Source organism: Molothrus ater, chromosome 5, assembly GCF_012460135.2.
Source record: "Molothrus ater isolate BHLD 08-10-18 breed brown headed cowbird chromosome 5, BPBGC_Mater_1.1, whole genome shotgun sequence".
NCBI lineage: Eukaryota > Metazoa > Chordata > Aves > Passeriformes > Icteridae > Molothrus > Molothrus ater.
The window spans coordinates 26,072,375-26,078,374 of record NC_050482.2 but is presented as its reverse complement, the minus strand read 5'-3'; the positions used below and the strand labels follow the sequence as shown (position 1 = coordinate 26,078,374).

Sequence of the window (6,000 nt, the reverse complement as noted above, 5' to 3'; positions counted from 1 at the left end):
TGCAGGCCACTCTGCGATCATGTGAGGGAGGGCTCCCTTCTCACTCCCCTCTCTCCAAAGCAGCCGGTGTGTGCGGTGGGTTTTCTTTTTTTTTTTTTTTTTCCCTCGTCTTTTTTTTTTTTTTTTCGCATTCCCAACAAAACACATACACACAGGCGGCACACTCCGCACACGGGCGGACCCGCACGCCGGGGGAGGGAGAGCAGCACCGCCAGCGCCAGGCAGCACCAGCCGGCGGGAGGGCGCGAGGCTCCGACGCCGCTCCGCGCCCGCGGAGGGCCCCGCGCCGCCCGCCCGCCCCCGCTCCCCCGGCCCGCGCGGCGGCTCCGCCCGCAGGGACTTTGTATGTGCGCGCGGCTGCGCGCGGCTCCGCTCGCCCTTTCTCTCTCGGTGTCAGCTCGCCGGGACGCCCTACACGGTGTCTCCTCCCGGTAAGTGCTACCCCCCCACCCCGCCCCGCACACCCGTCCCCTCCTCCCTCCGCTCCCCGGTGTGACTTGCTACTTCCAGCGCTTCCACCCCCCTCCGCCGCCGCTCACTGACTTGCCGCCGCCGCGGGAAAGTTTGGCCGCGGCCGGCGGGGCCGCAGCAGTGACATGTGTCAGGTCTCCCGGCACCCGGTGGCACCGCTCCCAAACACGCACCGCCAGCGGGGGGCGGGGGCGCTCTCTGCGGTGGGAGCCTGCGGTGCCCGGCCGGAGTTGGGGCCATGCCCGGCGGGCCGGGCCGGGTCGGCCGCGGGGGCCGGCGTAAGCTCCCCCAAAACAACTCGCGGCGGCTGCGGGTCGGCAGGGCCTCCCTCCCGCCGCTCAGCGCTGCGGACCCCCCACCCCCGCGTAATTAAAAACAAACAACCTGTAGCCTCCCCGCACGGGTAGAGAAGTGCCAGGCGGGGAGGGCTTGGGGCCAGGCTGCCGAGGAAGCGTGTGCGGGAGGCTCGGCTGCCCGCCCGCCGTTTGCCTCCCCGTTTGTGTGGTGGCTTGTTGGGGTTTTTTTGGGTTCCCCCCCCCCCTTTTTTTTTTTTCCCTTTCTTCTTTTTCCCCGAGACCTCCCCAGCAGACAGCCCGGGTGAAGAAACGTGTCACGTTTCTCCTTTGTGTGCTGCCTGCCCGCCTGCCCGCCGGAGGGAGAGGCGCACCCCAGCCCCCGCCTCTCCGCCCGCCCGCCCGCGCGGAGGGGCCGCTGCCGGCCGCCCCCTCGGGGCGCCCCGCGCCGCGCTGCCCCGGGGCGCCCCCGCTGGCGTGGGAGGGGAAGCGCAGGGGCGCCGAGGTGCCCGTGGGGCAGCGGCGCCGCCGGGCGCTGTTTGGGCTGCGCAGGGAAGAGGGTCGTCCCCTGGCCCAAGACAAAATTGCCAAAACCCAACAATTAATAAATAATAGTGTTGGAGCTGCAGGGTTCCGGAGGCGGCCTCCGTGCCTGGTACGCAGGGGCCTTCCCTTAAAATTGGCTTTGAAGTTGAGGAGGGCTTCGGGACTTGGAAAGTTGGGGAAGCGTGATAGATTATGAGGGCAGAGCGGCCTTGGCGGCCTTGGCTGTTGAGCGGGCTGCACTCTGCCGTGCCATCGGGAGTGCCAGGGCAGCCCTAGGACGGAGGGCGAGCGCCGGCGCCTCCGCTCCGCGTCCTGCCGCGCCGAGCGCGGGGTGCGCAGGCGGCAGCGCTCCCGGCCGCCCGTAAGCTGCCGGACAGCCGTGTGCCGCCCGGCACGGCCAAGGTAAAGGCAGGCAGTCCGTCAGGCGGTTTTGTTCTGTTCCCGTAGCTCGGCTCGCGTCAGGTTCGGCTCGCAGCGCAGCCCCGGCCGAGAACGCTGGCGAGCGCCGGTAAGGTCCCGGGATGGAGCTACTGGAGAGGCGTAAAGCTTAGGCTGTGGGCTGACAGGAAAACGCTCATCTAAAATTTGCAAGAATTGTCCAGATAGAAAGTGGGCTGCTGGTATATTCCCCAGGGAAAATGATCTCAAAAGTAACCACCATGAATCTGTGATTTTGTCCTCTATTAGTAAAGAGTGCAGAGCTACAGATGGAGGAATGGGCAGTACCCTCTACCTGGGAATCGCTCGTACTTCTAGGAAGTCTTGCCTGTGTGCCTACGTACCGAGAGAAACACAGAAGTTCCTCTTCCAAAGAGGATCTTCCCTTGTCTTTCTGTGCATTAGAGCCCCTATCCAAACTCAACTCTTGAGAGTGGGAATCTTTCCTTTGGCAGCAGTAGGAATCACTCCATTGACTTCACACGCTCGGATCAGGCCCTCGGAAATATTTTTACGAAGGTGGGACTCAGAAGTTGTGCATGGTGTCGATATCTCCCCGTTAATCCATGTGTGTGGGGGGGAAGAAGTCAAAGTTTTAAGATATTTTGACAGTTTTAAATTTTTTCTTCTGTGTGCTAAGTAATTTAAAGCCATTAAGGAAAAACATTACTGCTAGTAATATTACTCTAAAGAAAATATGATTAATTATTAAATTGGTTTCTCTAATGCTACACTAAACCCTTTTAAGTGGGATATGGCTTTAATCATTCAAATAAGTATTTTCTAAAGTTTTTTCTTGACGATGATAATTTGTTCATGTAAATGTAGATACTCAAAATACCCCTGTTTTGTAGTAATCTGCAGTTTTAATGTAGTTTTTACGAAACGGTTTTGTTCTGTAGAATTTTTGCATGCTTAAATCATTCATTTAATTACTCAGGATAGTAGATCAGTAAAAGGGGAAGGCTAAGGGGAAGAAAGAGTATTTCAAATACAGCATTTCCAAAATGCCTGTAGTTAGACATTCTAATTTATTTTGATAATATGTAACACCTGAAATACACTGCTTCATGTGAGGCCTTGTTGGTGTAGGCTTTAAGGTTTAACAGTAACCTTAGGAGGAAGCTTAAGCAGAATCAATTGTATAAATATTTGTGTATTTCTTTGTTTTTAGTTTAACCTCAGCGATTTTTACATTGTGTCATGGGATCTTTGCTACAGTGCAGTGTTTATATCATCTGAGAGAGGAAAAAACCTGAATGTTTTGTAGCTTTCTATTTAGTGAATATTTATGTAAAATGACCAAATAGTCTCTAAGGGACAACAAAATTAGAATGGGTTTGAGTGTGAGGAAGAGTAAAAGAAATATACCAAGTTCGGGACATTTCAGTCAGTAAATACATGGTAGTCTTTGAAAGCTGCACTAGGGTTTGTGAGTAGTCAGGTGAATATTTCACAGATTTTTGAAGTGACTTGTTTATTTAGTGGTGTTTGCCATTTTTTTGTTGCATTTTATTTCTGTAATCATCTGTTGCTTATACATATTTTAATGCTTTCATAATAGAATGTGTTGGGACTATAATTTTAAGAATAATGGTCTATTTGCTTAAAAACATTCCTGTCAGACTCCATTATTTTTTTAGAAGTTCTTGTTGGACTTATTTTTTTTTTTTAATTACTGTAGAATAAGATTTTTTTTTTAGGACTAATTTATGTGAGCTGGAATAAACTTTTGGTATTCTGAGAAATATACCTGATTCAGCATTGCATGCACAGGAGTTAGTCAAGGCTAGTGGGCTGAAAACAATAGAAAACTTCTGAGATGTGATCCATGTTGTGGCAGTGTTTTGCTATGTGTCATTGAAAATGTCACTTAATGTCTTTGTTTTTCATCATCGATATGTGAGGGCTGGTATTTATCTTTCTGATAGAGGGGTTAATTAATATTTCTGAATATGGAGAACTTTTTTAGTCTATTTCAATTTTTACCTGGTTTATTTTGGAGAAATTAAATTTTGATGGTGGCTGACAATGAGTGGTTCCTAGGAGTCATGTTTTTTTCTTTGTTGGACCTATTGTTAAGAGTCACTTGCTCATATGAAATGAAAACGATTTAGCACATAGGTCACTGAAAAGTACTCATGGAATGATTTTAACTGGAGAAAAATGCAAATCACAGTCAAAATGAAAATGCTATCAACTTTGTTGTAAAACGATAATTTTCTGTACATTGGAACCGATTTTTCTTTTAAAATTTTGTGACAGCTAATAGGTCTAGAAGTAATGCAAACTGTTTATTTTTTTCACAGCCACTGTAGCATACTTCTCAGCTTATCCTTGTTAGAAGAAATACTTGTCATTTAGATTCCTGTTCCCTGCCCTGTTTTGATTTGATACCTTTCTTGATTGTATGTGTAAAATAGTGGCACCAGAAAAACCTCGTATAAGTGATGAAATTGCAGAAAATCTTAGCTGTAATAAACAAACCTCTTAAAATTAATCTTAAAATTGCAATAAAATAGTTTCTTGTTAGTTGTTTGAAGGCTTTCTTCCACATTCTTCCTTTACAGAATAAGCCTACTTACTGTAATAATTTCTAAGGGTAGCTTTAGATTTAAATTTCAAAACTTCTAGACCAGTATAAAACATGGAGCAGTGTCACAAGTATTATTTAGCACTGATAATTTTTTTTCTTCTTTCTGAGGCTTTCAGTAGCTTAATCAAACTTACTGTTTTAAAAATCTTCCAAAATGTTCACTGCAAATTATAAGAGGCATCTATTATTTGTTGCAAGATTTGAATCTGTTTTTGCTTTCTGTTTTTTTGTTTTGTTTTTTTTTAAATCCTATTTCTGATAGGTTTGTGTTTAAGGGCAACACTATGTTTTATGTCAGAAAGGTGGTTTTGAAAATGCCAGTAATAGCTTGCTTATGCTGTCATCACTGAAGTAGCTGAAAATAATCTCTTTAATGAACAGTTGCTACGATGTTTATTGCTTCACCAATGTATAGTTTGGGATGATGTTAGAAAGTAACATTTGAACTCTGAGGAATGAATTTATGTAGAATTATGTTTAATATCACAATTTCAGTTCCTATTCTAAGAAAAATAAAGTAAAATACTAAGTATACTGTTTTAAGGTCTTTACTGTCTTAAGTCCTTTTAGTAAGTTGTGGAGGTTGCTGAGGGGAGGGAATAAGAACATTGTAGGTTCAACTTTTTGTTCATTTACTTAGTTATTTCTTTTTCCTGCTCATAGTAATTACACATCTGTAGTTGGTAATGGGTTTGCTGCAGTTTGTTTCTTATTTAACTATATGCAATAATCAGGCTGGTTGCTGAGGACACAGCTGATTCCCTTGGATATGGTGTACTGCAGCCTCTACGTGCCCTGAGTGTGGGTGTCTCTTCTGCTGGGTGGCACAGGGCTTTAGGTAGGTAAACGATGACTTTCTAATTGGTTAGGCTGGGGAACAGGTTTAAAGGACAGGCAGCACCTTCATTCAGCGTGCAGAAGGGAGATTTTCTGCCCTGCCCACTCCATCCATCTCCCTTGCAGTGCTATGTGATGTCCATTCTGGGGTGAAAGGAGAAACTACTGACCTCCATCATACAACCCTCTGAGTCACAAAGAACCCTCTGAAGTTCACAAACTGGCTTTGGCTTACCTGTAAAACTTGCTTGTTTACCAAGGAGCTTCAGCTTCCTGTGGGCAGCGGGTACTGGAAGAAGTTGGTGGAGTATCTGACAACGTTTCCAGCCCATTGCTGGTTGCAGGGTCACTGGGACACACACTGCGAGTCCTTTGCCCAGTGAGCTCCTTTGGGCCTCTGTGGTCAATCAGACACGGCTGCAAATTGCATCATGTTAAGTATTTCTGTAAATTGCTGATATCAGTCTTGTTTCAGTTTGCCTCCAGGACATTATGAGGATGACTGAGATTCCAGTGGGCCTGTGCCAGCCTTGTCCCAGTGGGAGATACTGTTGGGCCCAAAACTGGAAATTCATTTGAAGAGTGATGTTTTGAGGCTAGGGGGTACATCACTATATATAACCAGGAAGTTGCTGGGGTTTTCTAGGCACAGTATTTTGTAAATAATTATTGTTACAAGACAAATCCTTTATCTTTTAAGATTGATGTTTAGTTGATGATCATTTTAGAATAATTTATTTTTTCTCGATCAGCATGATGTGTATTTTGCAACTTTAGTCAGAATTTGTCTTCAAGTGAATTCAAATGCTGATTTATTCC

General features: G+C 46.4%; 1 protein-coding gene across 1 annotated transcript in view; it reads left to right on the top strand.

Moving 5' to 3' along the window:
• The first annotated feature begins 374 nt into the window (after window positions 1-374).
• The window catches only part of FOXP2 (forkhead box P2), a 405,297-nt gene continuing 399,671 nt past the window's right edge, over window positions 375-6,000 (top strand). Inside the window, exon 1 of the mRNA XM_036400898.2 lies at window positions 375-431. The gene's annotated coding sequence lies outside the window, so the exon portion shown is untranslated. The remainder of the gene's footprint in view (window positions 432-6,000) is intronic.